Genomic DNA, 23,295 nt, shown 5'->3' on the forward strand with positions numbered 1-23,295 from the left:
GATGTCTCTTATTAATAATAATGGTGGAAATTATGATAATAATTTCCCTTCATTGATACTTCAGTATTCATACTATCTAATTTGAGAATATTACCATATCTTTGTAACAGGTCTCCCTAACCCTCAACTTCTCCCATCTGATTAATTCTCTGTATTTCTATTAGATTTATCTTCCTTAACTTCCTCTTCTGTCAACCGCCCATGACACCCCACTGCTCTCAGAAAATCCAACTTCACAGCTTGGCATTTGATTTCATTTCAGTAACTCCTCCCCCAACTCTCTTAATCCACTATTCTCCAAAGTGAGTCCTTCAGTTAATTTATCAAGACTTACTCTGGTCCCTAAAGGGGGCACACACCTTCCTAGCACCCTGCATCCCCTTTCTCCCCCTTTGTAACTGTACACAGGTGTTTCTTGAAAGACTGTGAATTTCTCTGAGAGCAGAGGTTGTCACCTGCACGTCAGTGTTTCTCTCATAACACCTGGCCTTGAGTCTTGTACCCAGCATGTTATAGGTACAGTCGACCATCAGCACAACCTTCGCCTCCTAGCTTATGTCTCTCAAGACTGGATGTCCACAAGCAGAGCCACTTTAGATGAGCCAACATTTAGAAACTCATGTGACTTTATTTTTAAGTTGAACTACAGTGATAAAGGCTTTTTAACATAGAAGTCAGAAATATGTAAAATATTTGCATTTGAGGGGGAAAAAGTAACTAATATTTTACTGCTCTATTTTTAAAAAATTTATTGCAAGTCAGAAGATCTGGATTTGGATACCAGTTCTGTAGCTGATACCTGAGTGATCTTGAAAAAAGCCATTTAAGTCCTTCCCCCACCCCGGCCACCCTGTGCACTAGTTCCTTCCACGGAAACACAGGAAGTATAATGCTTAAACGCCGAGGTTATTGTGGGAATGAACTGTAATAATTGCTGTGAGGCCATATAAATTATAAGGGACTCTGTAAATGCTAGTTATTAGTAAGAAAACATATCGAGAATCTCCAATTTTTCTTTAAGCATTGTTAGAGGTGGTTCTAACTGTCTTAAAATAATTTGTCATGAAATGTGTGATGATTTGTGTCTGTATGACTGCTCCCACATTCCAAGTCTAACTCTGTTGGTATTGACAGTCAGCAGAGTCTACTTCTAATAAAGAATTCTTTTCTTTAGTGTTTCAAACTAAACTTCTTTAGCTGATGGCTAAACTTCTTTAGCTGATGGCTAAACTTCTGTAGTAACCCAATTAAGTATTAGGCCTAAAATTTCCATTCCAGATGCTGATTCTGGCCCTGGAATTTCAACTAAACATTCACACACACACACACACACACACACACACACACACACACGTAGGTATTCCCCCCACCCCCCTTCCTTCTTTACCTCCTCTCCCCCTTTCTTTCCTTCCCTTCATTTCCCTTCCTTTCTCTCCTTCCTTCCTTCCTTCCTTCCTTCCTTCCTTCCTTCCTTCCTTCCTTCCTGCCTTCCTGTTTTCCATCTCTCTTGCCATTCTTTTTTCCCCTCATGCCTCCATCTCCCTTTCTTCTAACAAGAGTCTAGAAATATTCCCACCAGAAAATGTTACATGTATCTGTGACTAGTGTCACATTTTGCCTCTCCCCTGCCTTAGTCTTCCTGAAACACTTGTGAAGCCTCCTCACTTTCTCTAGAGACAGACACTAGTAGGTAAACTGTACCTAACTATGTGTTATTTACCAAGGAGGTCCCAGAACAGACTACAAAGTTAATGTACAATCTCCTATTCAGGCTACTTGGTTACTGCAGAAAATTTTCCGAGCTCCACAGCCTATAGGGATGAGCTCTTTCTATGGTGTGATGGGAATTAATTGACTCTCTGGATCTGGATGTTCTCAGAGTCCACATAAAGGCCCTTATTTCCACAATGAATTGGAAAGCCAGCAACTCTGGTTTCCTGCATATTCAGTTTGTAGATCATTGATCTGATAAGGTATCAACTCAGCATCTTCTGGGTGTCCTTAGCTCCTTGGACACACATGCCTCCATCAGGAGCCTCAGGTCAGTATCTGCATGACAACCACTTACAGGCTCAACTGCTCAGACTTTTGACATTAAAACTTAATATTTCCTCTTTCCTTGGAACATACAAGGCCATAGAAAATAATATTCCCTGGGAAAGAATAGGAGGAATGCCATCGATGTCCAATTATAAACAAGAGAAGCCCATAAAAATATAATTACAGAATTTCTAAAGTGGAATAAAATGTAATAAAGTTATCTGCAAATTATTGCACATTAAGGCTAACCTTAAGGGTAAGGCTTCTTTTTAAATAAAGTATGAGATTGTGAGTTGTGTGTATTGATTATCCTGAAGGGACAGTGTTAGCAATTCTTTAATCAAATGTACTCATAACGCACACTAAGAAAGAGAGACCCGAAATAAGAGAGGTGACCTGGAAACTGCTCTTCCAGATTTCCAGGACGGTCGCTTTCAGAAAAGCTTATCTTCCAGTGACTGACGCATGTTACACGGGCTAGCTGGAATGTTTTGGGAGAACGCTCAGAACTTGATGGCATTCCCATCTCATCTACTGGTACAGCTATGTTCTCAATTTCAGTATACAGATCAATTCAGTTTTTCACGACCACTATCTCGCCCACGCAGAGGAAACCACATACTCTGCTCCTGTGTTTTCATAGGCGGATTGTCCATAACAGCTTTCCCAAAGTCATCTCTCTCTTCCGCTTAATACAGAGCTCCAACTAGAATTAGTGATCTAACTCACTACTCTTTCCTATGCTTTCTGTGGGCTTTGAAATCCACCCCACCCCCAACCCCGCTTTCTGTGCACTGGAATGCAGGAGTCTGCAACAGGTCCCTTCACTTGAATCACATGATTCACATGTGCTAAGTGCTCACTTTATATTTGTTGAATAAAAGAATGAATGGATTCAGAATGCATTCAGCCAGGGACCTGGATTCTCTGAAGCATCCAGTTTTCCATGGGATCTTTACATTGTTAATATGTGAGAGACTGAAAAGATTCCTAAACTCTGAGGATTGGTTCTGAACAGAAGGGATTTTAGCCTAAATGCAAGCAGTGAAGCCTTGAGTTGTATGTTTTTGGATTGTACCTACTCAATCTATTTTTCCATCGAGGGCTCATAAGCACATTTCCCTACTTCTGTGTTTAAACCCCCAACAGCCCTCATTATATTGCTCTGTTCAACAAATGTGAATGTCCAGCTCTTTCTGCTCCTTCCATCCCCAGATAATTTAGAGTTGACTCTAATAAAATGTTTTGCAACTTACAGCATGTAGTTGTTGAAGATTCTCTGTCAGATAATTGATAAAAGAACAGTCCAGCCTGTCCTTTGCGTTCACTGGCTCAAAGTTCATACAACCTGTACTTGTACAAATTGTACCTAAACCACCTCTGGCTTGCTGATGTGCAAATCTCATCCATCAACTGATGAATGGTGATGCTGATCTCTGGCCCTTTACAGTTCCCGACAGATGGTGCTGCTAGAGGGAGGTCCAGGCCCTCACTGATGCTAGGATGCTGGGATCCAGGAGGAAAGCCACTTGACACAGAGTAATGTCCTGCCCAAAACCTACTAAAAGCTTCCGGTCCTGACTTAGTTCTACACTATGGCCAAGACCACAATTGTGCCTCAATACATATATCTCCTACCTAGGTCATTTGAGCAAAGCTGAGGAAGCTGTCATCCAAAGCAGGTATGCTCAAACTTAAGTCATCCCCTGCACCACTCAATTCCTCCTGGCTTCTTGTCCTTGTCTTTTCATGCAAAATTAATGTGAGGTATAAGTCACAGGGTAATTTCTGGGAAGCCACTGGGTAAGTATTTTCACTGAAAAACATTTTTTTAAACCTTAAGCTGAGATTTAAGAATTGGAAGCTGCTTTTAATTCATGAAAATGCATTGGTTGAATCTGGCTCACTAATATAAAATCATGGCTTATATTACAAATTATATTTCCCTTGGCATCAGCCAGTTAACCTGAATATAAGGCAGTAATTTGTTAACTACTTTTATTCTATTGCAAGTGGCACTTAGGATTCAGATTTTTAGCTATAATAAATGTACAGTATCTGTTTTACTTGTGAGGATGTTATTTATAAGACAAAATAGGAATACATGTTCACTATCCTTGCCTTTACATCCACAGTTACACAGAATCTAAAGACACCATATGCAATGTTCTCAGAGGGCCTCAAACCCCAATTCTCAATCAGAAGAGTCAGAAGTTTCCATTGTCCAGAGAACTGCACATATCAGCTTTATCATATCATGGGAAGACCAGAAGATTTCCATATAATATTCATTCAGTAAGCCCAAACAAACAGAATAGATTGTGAAACTTCCAGGAGTGTAGATAGAGCTGTAAAACATCTTGTTCTATTAACAGGAGTCTCAAAAAGGTGGCATTCATCTGTCCCAAATAAACTCCTTTTAACTCTTGGGGAATTCCCTTTAGCTTTTGCATCATCACTCTGGAATAATGTGCAAATAATTAGGTACCATGCCTAGTGCTTGAATGAGTATTATAGACATGCAACAATTATTACTTATATAATATTCTATGTGCATATAAGCACCCTCATAAAAATGTATATCCTCAACCTCTACAGAAAAAGTTATAAATTATTAACATTCACTCTAGAGCTCTGTAAAACTAACTCTTATACTGTGGCATTAAACACTCAACAAATACTCTGGTACACTGGCTGCCTGGAAAATTCACACTCTATCGTGTTAGACACACTCATTCTCTCAGGTATAATACTTTGGGCAAAACTGCATGATTCATGAGGCTAATATAATAAGGCAGAATAATTAGATAATATCCTTCTAAAGGCTACATACTATGATGATGTTTTTAACACAATAGTCTAAATTAGAATTGGATTGGATCATAGAAGAGGACTTGAGGTAAACTAATTGGAAGATGCTGTATGTGAAATAACAGCTATATGATTCCATGTCAACAAAAGAAGGATCTAGTTTTCAAAAAGGCTGAATGCTATCTATATTATTGGCTAATAAGATCTACAAATATTTAATGATAAGAAAATGATTATATATATCCAAATGTAACATATATACAATGCTGCATTTGTATTCTGGTGGGAGGAAAGGAAAAAGAAAAGAAGCTTAGAAGCCAGTAATTACTCATACAAATAGGTAGAGAAAAAAAGAAATTCCAAGAGGGAACAGAAAGGAATGAAGTCAGAGAAAGAGCTTTGCTTACCCTGCAGTTTCTCCTGTGCTTCAAAATTATGATTTTCAGAAGAGGAGCCACTGTCACCACAGAGACCACACTGAGCATGAATTTGCAGTCCTTTTCAGGTGGTCAAGGCAGAGAACACAGCCAGCTTGGAGAACACATGGATGTTCCCAGATTTGTTCTCCTGGCTCACTTGGTCCTTTCTCACTCTTTTTTAGTTCCTCAACACTAAAATGGGTCTGCCATTCTAGGAGATTTGCTTTTGAAGTGCTGATCTCATTAGCATCTCGTTCTTCTTCAGTGGGCCAGTGATATTTGAGGATCAGGTCGTTTTCTCATTGGAGAATTTGTTTCTTAACTAAGTTGCCAAACAAGCCAACTCAGGGGCCCAGCCCAAACCATTGGAAGATCATTCTGGCCACTTTTGTTATGCTTGGCTTCCCCTGAACCACATTGTTTCCTTCTTTTAATCTTTAGACATTACTGTGAGGTTAAATTTTTACAAATCTTATATTCATAAGACATTTTGTCTTCATGATGATAGAAGATAAGGAAAGCTTGTACACCTGGCGTTCCCAGGGTGGAAAACTCCATTGGCTGTCTTTGGATGTTGATCCATGTGCATACTTCACCATCAAATTCAGGTGGAAAGGGTAAGTTCAAAGAAAAGGTCAAGGGAAACATTTCCCATGGGATCGCAACCCCTTCCCTTTGAATGAGGACTGGGCTGATGTTAAGTTACACAATGAAGTTAAGCTGTACACTGTAGTTACTTTCAAACTGAAGCCACTTAAAAACACAGGAGACTAAAATTTCAGCCTTTATCACTGTCATTTCATTCTCCTCCTCTTTGCTATCATTATCCATTTTAAAAAAGCTTTTATTTCCCAATATTGAGTAGAATGACTTGCACATATTTGCCTTAAGCATGGGGTAAAAACTAAGGCTCACTTGTATTCACTAGTTCTTTTGAACATCACATAATTGGTCCCTAGATTTTGCTAAAATCTTAGATTTTATTCTGAAAACCTTACATTAGCTATGACTTTATCCTAAGGATCAACTCCCTTTAAGCCTCAATATATATTCCTTGCCTTTGGAAATGGAACTGTTTTTCCAAAGGCTCAGCATGCTGTCCTTTGGGTTTTTACTATATCTATGGCAACCACTCTGTTGGAGAATCTTACAAATAAAAGTAAGCTTTGGATTTTGGGCACATATAAAAGATACATTGCAACAATAAACATTTTAGGTTCTTTGTTTAAACCAGAAACAATAACTTATTAATAGCTGCTGAGGTATTGCCCTTGGTCTTGACTAAAGAGAAAAGATTCTATTTCTTGAAACTTAGTGTAGTTCCAATTTAACTTGGTCTCACATTTAAGAAATTTCCACTTGATACTTCAATATTAGATACATATTTAGAAGAAATGGATAACTTTAATAGGCAACCAAAGGGGATGTTGTCTGTTATCTTTGCTGAATTTCCTCATTTTCTCCAGAAGTTACACATCTCCATTTCGGAAGTATCCCTTTTCAAAAAAAATCTAGTGACTTCATGAGGACTTTAATACATTTTCAGCGTTTCTTTGACACCAACAGGAGAAAAAGCATTAAATATGTCAAGGTGGGGATGAATAAAAAATGATGTCTAATCATGTTGGATTCAGTGTAACGTTTCCTTTTAGTTGATAATTACTTAGTAAAAGGAATCTAGGCTCCTTGAAAAAAATGACAGATTTTGAGACTGACACAATAAGTAAATATACACAAGACAAGCGAATCTTGTAGTAATAAAAAAGTAAGAAATCATTTAAACATACACAATGGCTATACCAAAGAGATAAAAGAGGCAAGAGCTCTCAATGGTAAATGTTGGAGCAATCTGAAAAACAAAATGGAGTCATACAATATAATAAATATCTGTGATTTCATACTGATACAAGGAAATTATTAAACAAACAAATGAGAATAATAGATCTTCCATTCAGAACAACTCCAAAGATACTCATTACAAAGATGGATTACAACACCCTACTCTTTAAACTGTGGGCTGCTTATAGTGACTTCCTTTGAACAAGTGCACCCAGCATGAACAGAGTAACTTTCCATTGGAGAAACCTAGAAATATTACTTCTAAATAAAAAATAATGTCATCATTTGTAGTCTTGATATGAAGTGATAAGAATGGTGCTTTACCTTTGTGGTTTTCCTTCCAGTAACCCAGCACCTAAGTCTAATCATGATAAAAACCATCAGACCAATCTATAAAATATCTGACTTACCATCTTCAAAACTGTCAAGACTATCAAAAATAGTAAGTCTAAGAAATTACTACAGCTAAGAGGAGTTTAAAGGGAAATAATGACTAAAGATAATGTGATATCCTGACTGGGATCCTACAAGAGAAAGATGAAAACTAAGGTAATATGAATAAAAGTATAGTAATATGTTGATATTAGTTTATTAATTGACAAATGTAACATCCTGATATAAAACAGGGTATACGAAAAATGGGTAGAGGGTAAATGAGAGCTCCTATTTTTGCAATTTTTATTTAAATATAAAATTGTTGTAAAACATAGTATTTAGTTTTAAAACAAGATCTATATAATATATCCCAAGCACAATAGAAGGGCATGGGCAATTGGCATCCAATAAATGTTTGTTGAATTATGAAAACAAAATACGTCTTTGTGAGCTTTCCCTAATATATCACGTTCCATCCAATAATTTTTTTTGTTATTTATTTGTTTTTGTGGTGCTGAGAATTGAACCTAGAGCCTCACACATGTTAGGCAATTGCTGTACCACTGAGCTATAACCCTAATCTCTAGTCTTTTATTTAATACCAAAAATGACTTGGATGGTAGAAATTGTACATGAAAAAAGCAATTTCTCTAGCGGAAAAATCAGAAGTAATTTCTTAGTAATAAAAGTAAATATTAATGTTATTTATACTCACAGTAGAACTTTAAAATTTTTAATGCTAGTAAGATTCAATATTATTTTTATAATACTTTCATATTTCTTTGCAATAACAATTCCTGTACTAAATATTAAGAAGGGGTTTACTTTTTCTATTTTAAATATCAAAATCTTGAGGCAATGAGACACAAGTACAATGTGTATAAGGTGGAGAATTGCTTTGTAATCTACATATTGGAAGTAGTTAGGCTGGGGTTTGGGCTGTCTCTTTCAGTTTTCTGGAATTTAGTTTCCCTGTCTGAAACATGGAGTGCACTTCCATCATAGAGAAGATTATGTATATTACTCTTCCAATGCTGACTATGTAAAATATAATGAGTTTACTTATATTATAAAATAAAGAACTGCACTATTAAGAAAATATTTAAGGATCAAAACAAAGAAAAGAATTCTACAGATGTAAGCAAAGACTGCAGCCCCATGGTTACCAGGGAGACAAGACTAACTCTGTATGTGTGGTCCAGCCATGGCCTCAAATGGGAACATGTGGCCACCTGACATGGCTCAGAATGTGCTTCAGGGACATCAGGACAACCCCTCTTGTCTGCCCAAAACCTGTCACCAAAATCAAGACTCTCCCATGAGGCTGATTCCCAGGCTGTGGCAGGTAGGTGCAGGACAGAAAACGAAGTCGCCACTTTTTGGAGAAAAGGAGACCTCAACTGAGCTGCTAACATAAGCCCTCCAGTGGATCCAGATAACCAAGAGCCATGAGGTGTGGTACCCAAAATGGCTTTCCAGTGTGGAGGCACAAGAGAAACCTCCTGAGAGATTAGTAAAATAGAAGAAATTGGAGAATTCTTATTTAAAGAAATGGAAATAATGGAGAAACAATAGAAAAAGCTGAAAGGAAGTTTAAAAATAAGTATCTTTGAAATGTTCAAAGAAATAAAAGATGAAAGTGGAAAACTCAATAGTAAGTTGAATACTAGACTGGTACAACCAAATACATTGTATAATGAAAGATAGAAATTAATCAAGTTAATTTCCCAGAGAGAAAAAGTGATAGAAAAACTGAAAGAGAAATGAACACACAGGGTGACTGAAAAGCATTAACATGAGTTTAATAAGAATTGCAGAAGAAAAAGAAACTGTAAAGAATGGGGATGAGGGTCTAAAAGATTTAGGTGCTATCCGTAATTCTCCAGAATTAATTAAAATAACAGAAGTGCTCTGATCTCTAAGATTAGAGAACTCCAATGTGTGCACACAGCAGGGGAAATAAAAATAAGGCAACATAGAGACATTCCAGTGGGGAGGAGACCATAAGTCCCACAAGAGGAGACAAATGACCTTAACAGAATGGAGATCTGTCTAAATTTATTTCTATTAATTTCTCATTAATAAAAAAACTTGTTCAAGTGCTATGGAAAAATAATATTGAATGTTGACTCTTGTGCCTTCACAAAGTGTAAAATGAAGACATTTAAAGACATTGAAGAATAAATTTAATACTCTCAGGTACTCATTTCGGAAACTATTGAAGGATAGAATTTATCACAAGGATAAATGCAGAATTAAGGGATAAATTTCAAACCAGTTGACAAGCAAATAAACTAGATAGTTGGATGGTGTTACAATAAATAAATAAGCAAATATGCTTTTTATCTTTTAAACATGTTGAGACTGAAATTCTAGACAGCAGTATCATGAAAATTGGGAGTGAGAAGCTACAATGAGTACTGAAGGGTAATAAGGGCCTACCTTGTATATGCTTTGTTAGAAATTTAGCAATGGCTTGGATGTATTGAAATTTGAGAACAACCATCATTTGAGACCATAATTTTAAGAGAAATAAAATCAGACACACATTTAAATATTGCATAGTTTCTCGTATATGAGAAACTGAAATTATAAATAAAGAGCAAAATAAATGATAGATAATAGGAAGTAGGGGGATAGATCTTTCTCAAATGGGAAGGGATCAAGAGAGGGAGAGAAAGGAGAGGGGAGGGATAGGGATGAAAATAGAAATTAAGAGGTGCTAGGTACATGTCCCAACACCACACAGCAATATAAAAATTATGTACTGTAGGCATGTACTAATAAAAAATAAAATGTACTACTTTAAAATGAATATAAGAAAGGAATAAAAAATGTCAATTCAATTACAAATTGTGAAAAAGAAAAGAAATAAAGCAAAAGTCATGTGGAGAACACAAAATAAGGTCATAGAAATAAATCCAAACATATATGGAAGAAGCAGTTTTCAGAATCATACTTTGTATAAAGAATTCACATCTCATTTAAATTTAAAAGCCCTAATAAAACAATAATAATACATATACACCACATGTGATCAACTATTGTAGAGTGTCTTAAATGGACCAAAAATTTCAAACTTATCAAACTTGAGTAGTGCTTGGATTTGAATATTGGGTTAAGGATACAAGAACACTTAATTTTATAATATATTAATTATTTATATACTGAAAAAGACAACACAAATATAGCAGAATATTCATGGTAGTTAGGAGTGATAGAAATCCAGTTATTATTAGATTTTTCTTTGTATACCTTCTGTTTTTCTATTTTTTAAAATGACATATTTGGGCCAGGTTTGTGTTTAATAATGTATATATCTCTGAATTACCCAAAAGTTCCTGAGTAGATACAAGCAAAACCAGGACTAGCACTAAGGTTTCCTAATTTCAAGTCCACAGTTCTTTTTATTACTCCAATATTCTAAGAGTTCCAGTTATAATCAAGGGTGGCTGCTCCCTGGGATCCTTAGAGGTGACTTTTGAAAGTTCTTACAAGCTTTGGGGTTTCTTCATTTTTTTCTTTTACTCTCAATGCCTAGATTGGCACCAATTTACCCTGGAGAGGTTCTTGTGAGCCTTAATTGAGAACCACAAAAGATAGCAAGATCTTTAAGAGAGGAGCTCTGAATAATTTCCCCAAGCAGATCACTCTGCAGAATTTCATTTTCAACATGAATAGTCACACTTCAAGCACTGAATGCGACACATTGTTCAGGGGGAAATGACACACTCATTTCTGTAGAGCTGCTCAACAGTCCCAGCTCAACGTAGAAGTGCGTCAGCATTTTCATTATAAACTCATCAGTGGGATATAAGTGCCCACAGGCTGCCTTCAAAATCAATTTGCTGAGTCACTGCTGAGAATAGTTAGCATGATCATACCCATAAGAAATTATGGGTAACATTAATGTCCACTTCTCCCAGAATGCCTTCCCTGACTGTATTGCCCCTCACCCTGACCTCTTTTTCACTCTGAATATTTTCCTTCATGGGGCCTTGTTTCCTTGTTGATGAAACTTGCTCAATATCAGCTCATATCGACTGGCTTTAACCTCTGTTACTGGCTCACACTTTCTCTCAACAATAGGACAAAGTGTTAGGATAGGTGGACTGTCTTTTATTTATCATGCACTCTTTACAGAGCCACATTACTGCTTCACTTCACAGGTTTTTGAGATAGAGTAGTCGGATGAGAAAGGTACAGTAATCAATAATCTAAATGTGATCATGTGTTCAGATGTAATGAAAACTTCATGGTGCTGGACTTACTATCAGATTAGAGACTTAGAGTAGATAACAGGCTGGGTTTTTTTTCTGGAATGTGTACATGATAAAAAATAAAATGTGTGTAGTTTATCAGGTCCATGTACTAATGCCTTCTGACTTTGGAATATTCCCACCTTTTTCTCTGGGTGTCTGAAACACTTATGATATGTCCAAGACTATCACATGCCCGAGAGAAGTCTTCTCCATCAGCTTGTTCCTTCCCTGCTGACTCTGAACTGCTTATGTTTATGCACTACAGCAGTCTTGTTCTGTGAGTTATTTCAAGGATGTAACACTTGCCAAGCACATAGATCTCCTAGAGAGCAGCCCCTTATTTTAGGCATGAAGCATGGGTTGAAAATATTGCTGACCTCTTACCAGGCCCTGGAAAATTAACTCCATGTTGATTGGTTGCTGCCCAGAGAAGACATCTATGTCACTCCCCTGGGTTGGGGCTTCTTCAGACCACAGAATTGGTGGATTAAATTAGGTCACAGAACATTGTCAGATGGTTACAATAACATTTCTCATTGTTCTGCAAAGGGAGCAGTTTCTCCTAAGAAAGACTTCTTAATATTACTTTAAAGTTGAGAAACTCAAAGTAGATTTTGACTCTGAGAGAGAAACCAATGGCTGTAACCTTACATTACTGCATAATTTCTTCTGCCACTTTGGAGAATCATAGCTTCACAGTGCGAAAGTCCTAAAGCTCAGTAGCTTCAAAAATCTTCCACTGTTTCCAAAGTAGGAAAATATCTTTCATGACTACCTAGTACATACATATGATTAAACAAGAAAGAAAGACAATGAGAATGAAAAAAAAAAAATCTTAGGAAATTCTAAGTACTATAGGTGGTGCATTTGGTATTACAGATCCTGTCTTGTCTTATTGTACAATGTCCTGTCCTATCCTATCTTATATTATATTATTTTATCTTAATTCAATGAAAGAGATATTGGATATAACTATGAATTTAAGACTCTAATATACAAATTACTTTTCCCATATTGCAGATAAGAACTCCCTATTCCCATTCTATTTGGTTACTGCTTCAGTCTTTTAAAAGGATCTTATAACCTGTAAGTTCATTAGTATATTTACTAAGATTATTTGATTTCAGTAACTTCTGAAATGCTTTTTAGAGCCTTTTCTGTTATCCTAGATTGTAACTGAGGACAAAGTTCTAATTCAATGTGAAACATTGTAACCAGTCCCTCCCTCTTGAGCTTTCTGAGAGGCCACCAAATGGCCTCTCAGTAGACCACCATTTCCCCTCCCTATTCCCAGATCTAAGTAAGAAGTAGAAAGAGCATAGAGTCACTGGTCTCAATAAGGAGAGTACAGCAGGAAGAGCTGAGGCATTTGCCTTTATGACAATGCATTGTTAGTGAAGACAGCATTCCCTGCCCCTGCCATGCATACCTGAAGCAAAGTAAGGAAGATATTCTAGAGGATTCTTCATAAAGATTTGAACTACTGTATCTGCAAGGCATAAGCACAGGAAGACATGATGAGGGAAGAAAACCACAGACAAATATCCCTAGTAAACAGAGATGCAAAAATTATTAAAATAAATTTAGTATAATGAATCTTAAAATATGTAAAAAGGATAATATTTCATGATCCAGTAGTGTTTACCTTGAGAATGCAAGGTTCATTTAACATTTGGGAATAAGTACAACTTACATATTAAGAAAAAGTAAAATCTTGACAAATAAGAAAAAAGTAAGCCACATGATCATTTCAGTAGTCTTTGGGAAAAAATTTTTTTGACAAAATCCAACATTCATTCTTGATAACTCTCACTAAATAGAAATAGAAGAGGTCTGATAAAAGACTTATATTCAGAGTATATGAAGAACTTCCATACGGAAAAGAAAACAAGAGACTCTATACAAATGTGAGCAAAATATTTCAATAGACATTTAATAAAAGAAGGTAAAAATTAAAATAAGTACATGAAAAGATGCTCAATATTTTTAGTTGCCCAGAAAAGGAAAAATAAAAATACACAATAGATGCCATTATGTACCTATTAGAATGGCTAAAATTTAAAAGACCCACCACACCAAATTTTGACAAGGATGTAGAGAAACTGGAACTCATGTACAGCCCTATGGGTATGTGAAATAATACAATCATGTCCAAAATAATTTGATGAGTTTTAGAAAGTTGTGCAACACCTACTACATCATCCAGCCACTCCAACCCTAATATTTACTCAACAGAAATAACACATATTTTCAAAGATTCACACATATATGTTTGTGACAGTTTTATTTGTAGTACCCAGGAACTGGAAATAACTCATGTAATTATCAAGAGGAAATTAGAAAAACAAATGACAGTATATCTATATAATTAAATATTACGGAGCCATAAAAATGAACAAACATTTTATATACACTACAATGTGAAAAAATCTCAAAGCATGTCAAAATCATGTTGCATGAAAGGAGCTATAAAACCATACTGCAAACTGTATATTTCCATTGACATTATATAAATTGATGTTTAGTGACAAAACGCAGACCATTAATTGCCTGAGGACTGACTGAAGGCAGAAATGATCAAAGATAAAGAGTGACTGCAAGAGAGTACCAGAAAAACTTTTGGGGCTATTTGATATATTTACTATTTTGGCCACAATTATTATTTTCATATATCAAAAAAGAAAGAAAAATAGTTATTGTAATCCAGTGTAGACAATATATCTAAAAATGTACCTTGATTTAGTACAAGTTTTTAAACATGTTTTTATGTTCTTTGGCCTATTAGTCGGGTTTTCAATCTAACTATATGATAATTGACTTTATAAAGTCCTTTAGAAAAATAAATAAATCTGATGCTGGAAAAATAAAAGGAAGTGGAGGGAGGGTGGAAAAAGGAGGAAACTGAAATACGTTATGCCCATGTACCAATCTCCTACATGAATGTAATCATTATGTACTGCAAACATGTACTAATAAAAGTTTAAAAACATAAAGTGAAAAAATCAAAGCATGTCAAATTTCATTCCTTAAGTGTAGACAAAATGTCAATTATACTTCAATAAAACTGAAAAAGTGTTTTAAATATATGCCTTTCCCCATCTCTCTTTAGGCACACTAAAAACAAAAAAGAAAAGAAAAAAAGGACAAAATGGTGCTAGAATAAATTTTACAAACTGAAAGAAAGAAATTCATAATTTTAGATTTAGGACAAAATATCTGCTGTTGCCCTGCAGTAGGGAAAGGGTTCAATGAAGTACAAGTGAAACAAGAAAAATACAAAGAAAAGTACAAGAAATACGAAGTCTAGCATACAAGCACCCCCTGAGTTGGGAGTTTACGATAACTAAGTTTTATTTACACATAAAGATTATAATTCCTCCTTTGAGGCTACTCCTTCCTCCTCATGGTGATTCATCAAGGCAGCTGTCCTAAAGCCTCTTTCGATTACCTGTTATGCAGAATAAGCATGCCAAGTTTCTGCAGAGGCAAGATATGCTTTCCAGATCTGCTCATGGTTTTCTTTTGAACTTTCTTTCTACTTATTTCCTGCTAGTCATTACATACATTTTCTAGTACATGAGTAGATTCTATGTGTACATTTAAAGCTTCCAGGCCTCATGCTACCAATGAGGAAACATTCCCAGAGACTCAGTGTTGAGATAGATCAGGACAAATCCCTGAAATTCTGTTTTAAAAATCCTAATTGATAAAGACTAAGAGTGCCCTGGCTGAGGCCTCCAAGAAACAGCCAGATCTAGAATTGAGGATCTGGATATTTTATTTAATTAGAACCTAAGATCTGTTTAATTTGGGACATGACTTAGTAATTACTTCTCTACCCAAGGTGTTGTAAAGCAACTGTTATATATGGATATGCACACTTATACAGGTTTTTACTCATTTGGGCCTCTAGGAAGGCTGACAGATCAAGAGATACCTTACTTTGGATCACATCTCTCTGATTAGATATATCTGAGACATCGGAATTCATACACTTTTATTTTATTTATCCTCCAACACAATGTATCTTTATTGTATGTGGATGCGGCACTGAGGCCCAAGCACCAGAGATGGGCTTAGATGAGCATGATCTCTGTAGGGCACGGCCCATGCCTTCAAAAAACTTGGTTTTCTAGAGGAGGGGATCAGGATCAGATAGAAATCTGGTGTAGAATGTGCCATCACATTCTACGAGAGGAGGGACGCTCAGAGAATACAGAGCTGGCTGACAACTGAGAGACTGGGGCTGCCCTTCTAAGTCTCCCCATGGAGCTGGAAGCCTCTCTGCTCAGGGAGCATGTTCTCTCCCTCTGTAACATATCAGCAAAAGCCAAAATGCTCTTCCTGGAGTGAGTGACATGTGGTGCATTTGTCTTCTTAAAAAGGCCACACGGGTTAGGGGAAAATGAACCCGGCTTTTAATCTGGGCCCTGAGTCTTTAACTAGGAGGATTTGGGCAAATTATTTCCCACCTCCGAGTATGTTTTCTTATCTGCAACACCTGAATAATAACAGTATCCTAGTTTCTGGTTGATAAGTGAAGTGGTATCTCTTAGGTTACAGAAAGTGCCTGAGTCTGCATGTATATCCTCAAGTGGGCTGGTGAGGGGGGTCTTCCTTTGTGTCATGAAAGTGGGAGGAAAGGGTCTGGTTCTCACTAAGTTGGATGCAATTGGGTAACACTGGCTTGGAGATCAGTAACTGTGGATTCTGGAGAATTTTATGTCACTGTCACAGCCCATCTCTATTACAAATCAGAAGTGAGAACAATTTATCAATTTGGTCATTGATTCAGTGGCAGAAATTCCACAGGGAGTGACTTGAAATGGTGACTTTCAAACTCAAATGGTTACATGAATTGTTTGGGACATCTGTTAAAAATGTAGACTAGATTCACCCAGAGGTTCTGTGTAGTCAGCTGGGGGGTGGGGGGGAGGACGGGCGGGCGCAGGGCAACTGTATTTTAAGTATCTACTCCAGCAGTCTGAAGCAGCATTTGGAAATGTGTTCTCCTCTGAGGTCTGTCAGTTTCAACATAAAGTGTCAGCAGTCATTTATTTGTCTGGGCTCAAAAGAGGGATTTGCAAACTTTTGTAGTCTGATTTGCTGTTTCTTCAAGCAAGTTCTAAAGGAAGAGTTTTCAGAGAAAATTATTGTATGAACAGGAAAATGTTTAGCCTAGTAAAGAAAGGTCAACAAATGGCTCCCAAGTAATTATACAAGCCACTTTGTTTGCAAATAATGCTGCTAAACAGGGATTGTGCTAATTACAAATTATTCTTTTCTCACTTGCAAAGCCTTTCCCAGTGTTCAAGTGTGAACCATAAACCTTGTCCCTCTGAGGACCCAGGCATCAGCTGTGTGTTGGGAAAAACAAACACTATCACCTAGACTCTGTTTTGGGGAATTTTGGGGGGACAGGAGGTGATGTTCCCCAGGGAAGGCTGAGACATGGGGGTGTCAGCCAAATGTAAACTAGGGCTGAGATAGCTTACTTATATACGCTCTCTACTTTCCCTTTTTTGATGTTAGATCGGTGGGTTTGTCTCAATCCTTACCACACCAAGCAAAGATCCTCAGTTTCCCTCACCTGAAACACTGGTTCCATTCATGACTGCTTCCATTGTCCTTTAATGAGCACTTGCTCAGTGCTAGGCCCTGCTTTAAGCATTTCACATACTTTATCTTAATAACTACATGAATCATACATGATTATTATGCTTTGAAGACATAGAAAGTCAATCTCTGAGAGGTTAAACAGTATGGCCAATGTCACATAGGCAATGAAACAACAGAGGTGTAAGATCCAAGGGATCAACCTTCTACACAATTTCTTATACCTTTACAAAAACTTTTTATTCAACCAATGATGATTTCTCCATAGGATAAATTCTCTTGCATTTGGCCATAAAATTCATTTTCTAGTAACAAGAAAGCTAGCATCAACTGATACATAGTAATATGAAGACACTTCCAAGGGCATTTGTGTCATGTCTCATTTAACCCTCATAAGGATGCAGTAGAACACACTGTCTTATTATTATTATTCATCTGAAAGTGACAATAACTACAACAAAACTGACCCTCAGAATTTTGCTGTCTGGTTGAGCTTTTACTTGTTGAGTCTGGATTTGATTTCAAGTATTCTGAAAATAAAGTCTGAGGACATAACCTTCAATCATACTTTCTGTCCTCTAAATATTCCTTAGTATCTTTTATCACACACCATATTCAGTTTAACCTACTCACCTGAAGCTGAGGATATAGAAGTGGTGATTAAATATATGGTGAATGTTTACATTTTTTAAAATTACAGTAAAAGACAAATTGTCACTAATACACCTCAAAGTACTCCTGTAAATTCTGACCTGAGCCTCATCTTACCCTTGGAGATTGTTCTGAAGGTTCACTTAGCATAAGAAAAAACTTGGGGCAGAGTCTATGTCTATGTCATACAGCTATCTTTGAAGAATTGGCTAAGGCATATTAGCATACTTCCCAAGTAATCACAGAAGCCCTCAAATCCAGTGTAACATAGAGAAAAAATGTTCTACTCTGTATCTTTAAGAAACTTTACAGATTATAACACTTACTGGCATGCAATGAATAAAACTCAGCTCAAAAGGTTTTCACAAAGATAAATATTTTTCACAGTACTCTCCAAGGATAGACTCTGTTGCTAATCAGAAGCAGAGGTTGTGGAAGTGGACAGTTATCAGAAAATAGGAAAGAAGTGATCTGGAAATTTTATCTTTGCCTCCAGTCATAGACGATTTTCTTTAGGTACATCAGGTGGCTTTGTCTTCTTTGGGGCTATTGGCAACCACATAACAATACCATAAAACTCCCAATTGATTTCGGGGTCTCCCAGCAGCATAGTGCCAAGACTACTTCCCTCCTTTCCTCCAATGTTCAACAATATTGCTTTTATCCTAAGAATAATGCCCCAGAGAACATAAATCTCAGTCCACAATTTTAGATTCCAAAATAAAAATCTTTCAACTTAATTTTATTCCAGTTGTGAGTCCCATTCTATTAGGATTACTAGCCAATGCTTAACTTTATTCATTTTTTCATTCTCTTTATCCCTTTCTCAAAGATTCTATTTAAAATTTGGTTGGATACATGGTCACAATCCATGGGATGATTCCATCTAAACTTTGGTCACAAGAACTGGGCTGGTTCTATTTAAACTTTGAGGGTTGTCTCCCCAGTTAACCACAGAAGTATCCCGAATCTTCTATTGGTCCTCCATGGTTGCTCATTGGTTTTGTTTGTCACAGATGCCAAAGTAGACTAAACATTGTAAGATCAAAGAGAATACAGAATGCTCCTGGATGGTGAGTTAACATTTAGAGCAATTCATGCTCTTTAAAAGAAAGATTGTGAGTCAGCAGCCCTGGGGACTCTGTGGTGGGCAACAGTATTTTCTGAAAACATGTCAAAGGTTTCTCTTGTGTGACTGTAGGACATTGTCTCAGTAGAGAAAATGCTGGAAGGTCCATTCATGCTAAGGAATCTCAGGGCAACTAAGAAAGGGGCTTGAGGTTGTTTGACATTTCAGCTAGTGAGGATTGCTAGGATCATGAGATGAACTTTATCCGATCTTCACCATAAGAAATTGATAGAATTCTTAGATGGATAATTTATTTGCATAAAATTTTGGGTCTTTCCCCAAGACTGCAGCCTCTAGAGTTTCTTATTTTCACACTAGTACACATTCACGCTTCAACAATTCACTACAAGTATCATTTAAGTATTCCTACTACTCGAAGTCTGCAGTGGCTCATAGCCAAAGTCTGCTTACCTGGAGCAGAAGCCACTCCAGACATAAACTAGTAGGAATACTTAAATGGTAAGACTCTGGATGAGCCTGTCTCTCTAGTTTTTTTGTGTGAGAGTTTGCCTAGTAAATTCAGTTCTTTCATGGGCACAGGTCCTTGATATTCAGTTTGTTTAGCTTTACTTATAATGAAGGAAGTAAGGATTTCCAAGCTCTTTATATAGTAAGAGCTGAAGCTGGAAATCTCCAAAAATTTCCCCCCATTTTCCTCTATAAGTTTCATAGTTTTGGGTTTTACATTTAAGGGTGTGACCTATTTTGAAATATTTTTGCAGATGGTATGAGGTATTGATTCAAGTTGGTTTTTTCTTTTGCATATAAGTATCCAATTGTTAAATTATATATTGAAAAACATCTATTCTTTCTTCCTCTACTTGCCTATGAACCTGTGTCCAAAATCAGTTTTCCACATAAAAGTAGTCCTCTATCCTGTTCTATTGACCTTATGGCTACCTTAATACCAATGCCACATAGTCTGGATCACTGCAGATTTATAGTAAGTATTGAAATTACATAGTGTTCATCCTCCAATTTTGTTCTTTCTCAAAGTTATTTTGGATAGTAGGTGCTCTGTAATTCCATGGACATTTTAGAATCTTTTTGTTGATTCCTACAAAAACTGATTGAGATTAAATGGAATTTAGAGGATTGGATGGAATTTGGAGAAAATTAATATTTTACCGATATTTAATCTTTTGAAATATAATCAATGTTTACTGCTCCATTTATTTCGACCTTTCTTTTCTTGTAGCAATGTATATTAGTCAGCTTTCCCATTGCTAGGACACAGTAGCTAATACCCATAACTTCAAGGAGGATGGCTTTGTTTTCACTCGTGGTTTCAGAGAGTTAAGTCCATGATTTGCTTGCTCAGAATCAGGATCATCATGACAGAAGGGTAAGGAGGAGCAAAGGACCTGTTTTGTTACTGAAGCAGAGCAGGGGAACAACACCAGAGAGGAAGGGGCCAAGAACAAGATGTAGATCCCAAGGTCATGCCTCCAGGACCCACCCAGACACAACTAAAAGTGTGCTTTACTAATCCCCTAGGTGGATCCCAAGACACTCAGGTTGACAATCCAGGTTAACTGTTACACAACGGTTTGTAGTTTCCTGTGTATTTTTTATGTGTTTGTTCAGTTTTATGCTTAAGTGTTTCACATATTCTGATGCTGTTTTAAATGGCACTATTATTTTAAAATTTCATTTTATTATTTGTTTCTTACATATAGAAATGCTACTGAGTTTCATCCACTGATTTTTATCTTGATACTCTTTTAAATTCACTTATTAATTCTAGAAGCTTTTATATGTTGCATTACATCATCAATTTTCATCAGATTTCTAACATGGATAATATGTCTTCTGCAGGTAAAGATAGTTTTTCTTCTTCCTTTCAAATTTGGATATTTTTTTCTTGTCACAGTTCATGTCTAGAACCTTCAGTACAATGTGGAATAGAAGTGATGGGAGTTGACATCCCAGTTTTCTTCATGATGTTAGAGAAATAGCAATCTGTGTTACACCATTAAGTATGACATTAGCTCTAGATTCATTGTAGCTGCTCTTTATCAAATCGAGGAAGTTTCCTTGTATTCCTCCTGAACTCTAAGGCAAAGGTCTCTTATTTTCATTGTTACCAGAATCATCTGTGATAACCATGTATCTATCCATAGACTCAGACCAGCTCAGGTGTTCCCAAAAGGTTACATTGTTTAGCCTTTGCTTTATGGCTCAGGTGTTCCCTGTGGACATTGCAGGGTGAGATGTGATGGGACCTGTGCACAGCCGGAAGTTCAAGGCAATCTTCCCCATTTGGAGCAATCTTTAGACCTATGATGGAAATGACACACTCTTTCCTCTCCCTCTCCCAGGAAAGATTGTTGTGAGACACACATGTTCCTGCACCACTCGATGGCTCAAGTTTGAGATAAAGGGAAACAATCACTGATGCTTAGTACCAAACATAGATAAGGTTTAATAATTGTCTTGACTTTCATTTCTGCTCCAATATTATTTTTCCTTACTCCTTATTCCCATGCATTTTATTTCTAATAAAATATTAACAAGAAGCTTTTGCCCTCTGGTGAACCCAAGCTAAAAAAAGTATGTAGTTGTGAAACCTACACTCATTATATTTATTTTGCCAACATGAGAGAAGCAACTGATGAAGGATGGAGCCAAAGAATAGTGGTGGGTGAAGCTAAAATAATCACAAATAAATAGAGGCCACTGGACTGTCCATACTCTGAGACTTGCTCTACCTCTGGATTCCAATTTTGTGAAACAATTTATTTTCTTATTGTTCAAGTAAGTCTCTTACATAGTTGGATTTTCTGGAAATTGCAATTGAAAGTTTAGTACTTAAACTTTCTTTAGTATTTTAATTCTTATATATGGTCCCTTCCATTACTTTTATATTTAAAAAGTCATTTCCAGTTGCAAGATTAAATGAGTATCTACCTATTTTTCCCTGACTTCAATGTTTTAAATTAAAATACTTCAATTATGTGAAATTATTTTGTATGTATGGTGTGAGGAAAGGTTCTTACTTTATCCTCATTCTAAATAATTGTGTACTTTTTTCAGCATAAGCTGTCCCATCATCTTTCATTTCTCTCCTAACTTTTGTAGAATTATTAAAATATTAAAGTTAATATTTTTATCGAATTCCTTCTACTTAGGAACTTGTATAGAGTATAATATGTTACAGAGCAAGAATATGTCAACTACACCTGTCACCAAGAGGTGGCAATAGTGGTCATTTGTGGCCATTCTAGTTCATTTACTATGTATATTTGCATTTTTATTGCTAAATTTGAGTTATTTTACTCACATTTACCTATTAGACACATGCGATAGCAGTGTGAATGCAGTACAACGATTACAGAAACAAATTTTAAGCAAATTTTTAAAAAGTAGAGTATTGTAGAGAATTGTACTCAAACAAGGGTAAATCTTGCACATATGTGGATTGAATAACTCCACACTGGAAATGATTGTGACAGAGCAAAGCTAATTGTGCAAGCAAGGAAGGTGTTGGACCCCTCTGCAATAAACAATAGATCACACTAGCAAAGAAAGTTAACGGAAAAGTAGTTTGATTATTGGTTAAAGTAGCATCATCAACATCAGAACTCATTTCTTTAATGTTCTGAGAGGATAGCAGTTGAGGATATAAAAGCGGTATGGGCAAAAGTAGTTTGCTGATCCATCCAAGTTCAGAACTCACTCAAATAAATGAACCAAAATGAGTAGTGGGATTAAAGGGGAGAGGTTATTTTCACTGTGGGGCATCTCCAGAGATCTTCCGGGAAAGAGCTGCCTAACGTGAGAGGCACTACTGGCCTCCATGAGACTCATGTGGTTTCCGAACAGAAGCCATTGCATGAGGATCAGCAAGGAGCTGACAGGTATGCTTGGGGCCAAAGAACTGACAAGCCACCTTAGTCTAATTCAGCGGGAATGCATGGGGCAAACCTGCCTGAATACCACCCTCCCAATCACTTTGGGCTTATGAACAGATGGACCTGGGAGCTACATTTCCAAATCTAACTGTTCAGAATTCTAATCTATACCAGCCTCCGTTTTTGGCCATTTATACTGTTCTAAGTCACCAATCTGTCAAGTCTAGCACTGATACCTTACTGTTTTAATTATTCTGTCATGATTTTTATTTAAAAAACAATTCTAGGCAATCTATCGC

At 36.6% G+C, this 23,295-nt stretch overlaps 1 protein-coding gene across 4 annotated transcripts in view; it reads right to left on the reverse strand.

The window, feature by feature from the left end:
* Slc14a2 (solute carrier family 14 member 2) overlaps positions 1-5,661 on the reverse strand; it is a 431,234-nt gene extending 425,573 nt beyond the window's left edge. For 2 of the 4 annotated variants that reach the window (XM_087193188.1, XM_087193186.1), the window contains exon 1: positions 5,259-5,661. The gene's annotated coding sequence lies outside the window, so the exon portion shown is untranslated. The remainder of the gene's footprint in view (positions 1-5,258) is intronic. The other 2 variants (XM_004855073.3, XM_004855078.4) reach the window with 2 other exon arrangements.
* Between the last annotated feature and the right edge of the window lie 17,634 nt (positions 5,662-23,295).

Source organism: Heterocephalus glaber, unplaced genomic scaffold (genome assembly GCF_053883595.1).
Source record: "Heterocephalus glaber isolate CG9 unplaced genomic scaffold, H.glaber_assembly_v1.0 deba00000331, whole genome shotgun sequence".
NCBI lineage: Eukaryota > Metazoa > Chordata > Mammalia > Rodentia > Bathyergidae > Heterocephalus > Heterocephalus glaber.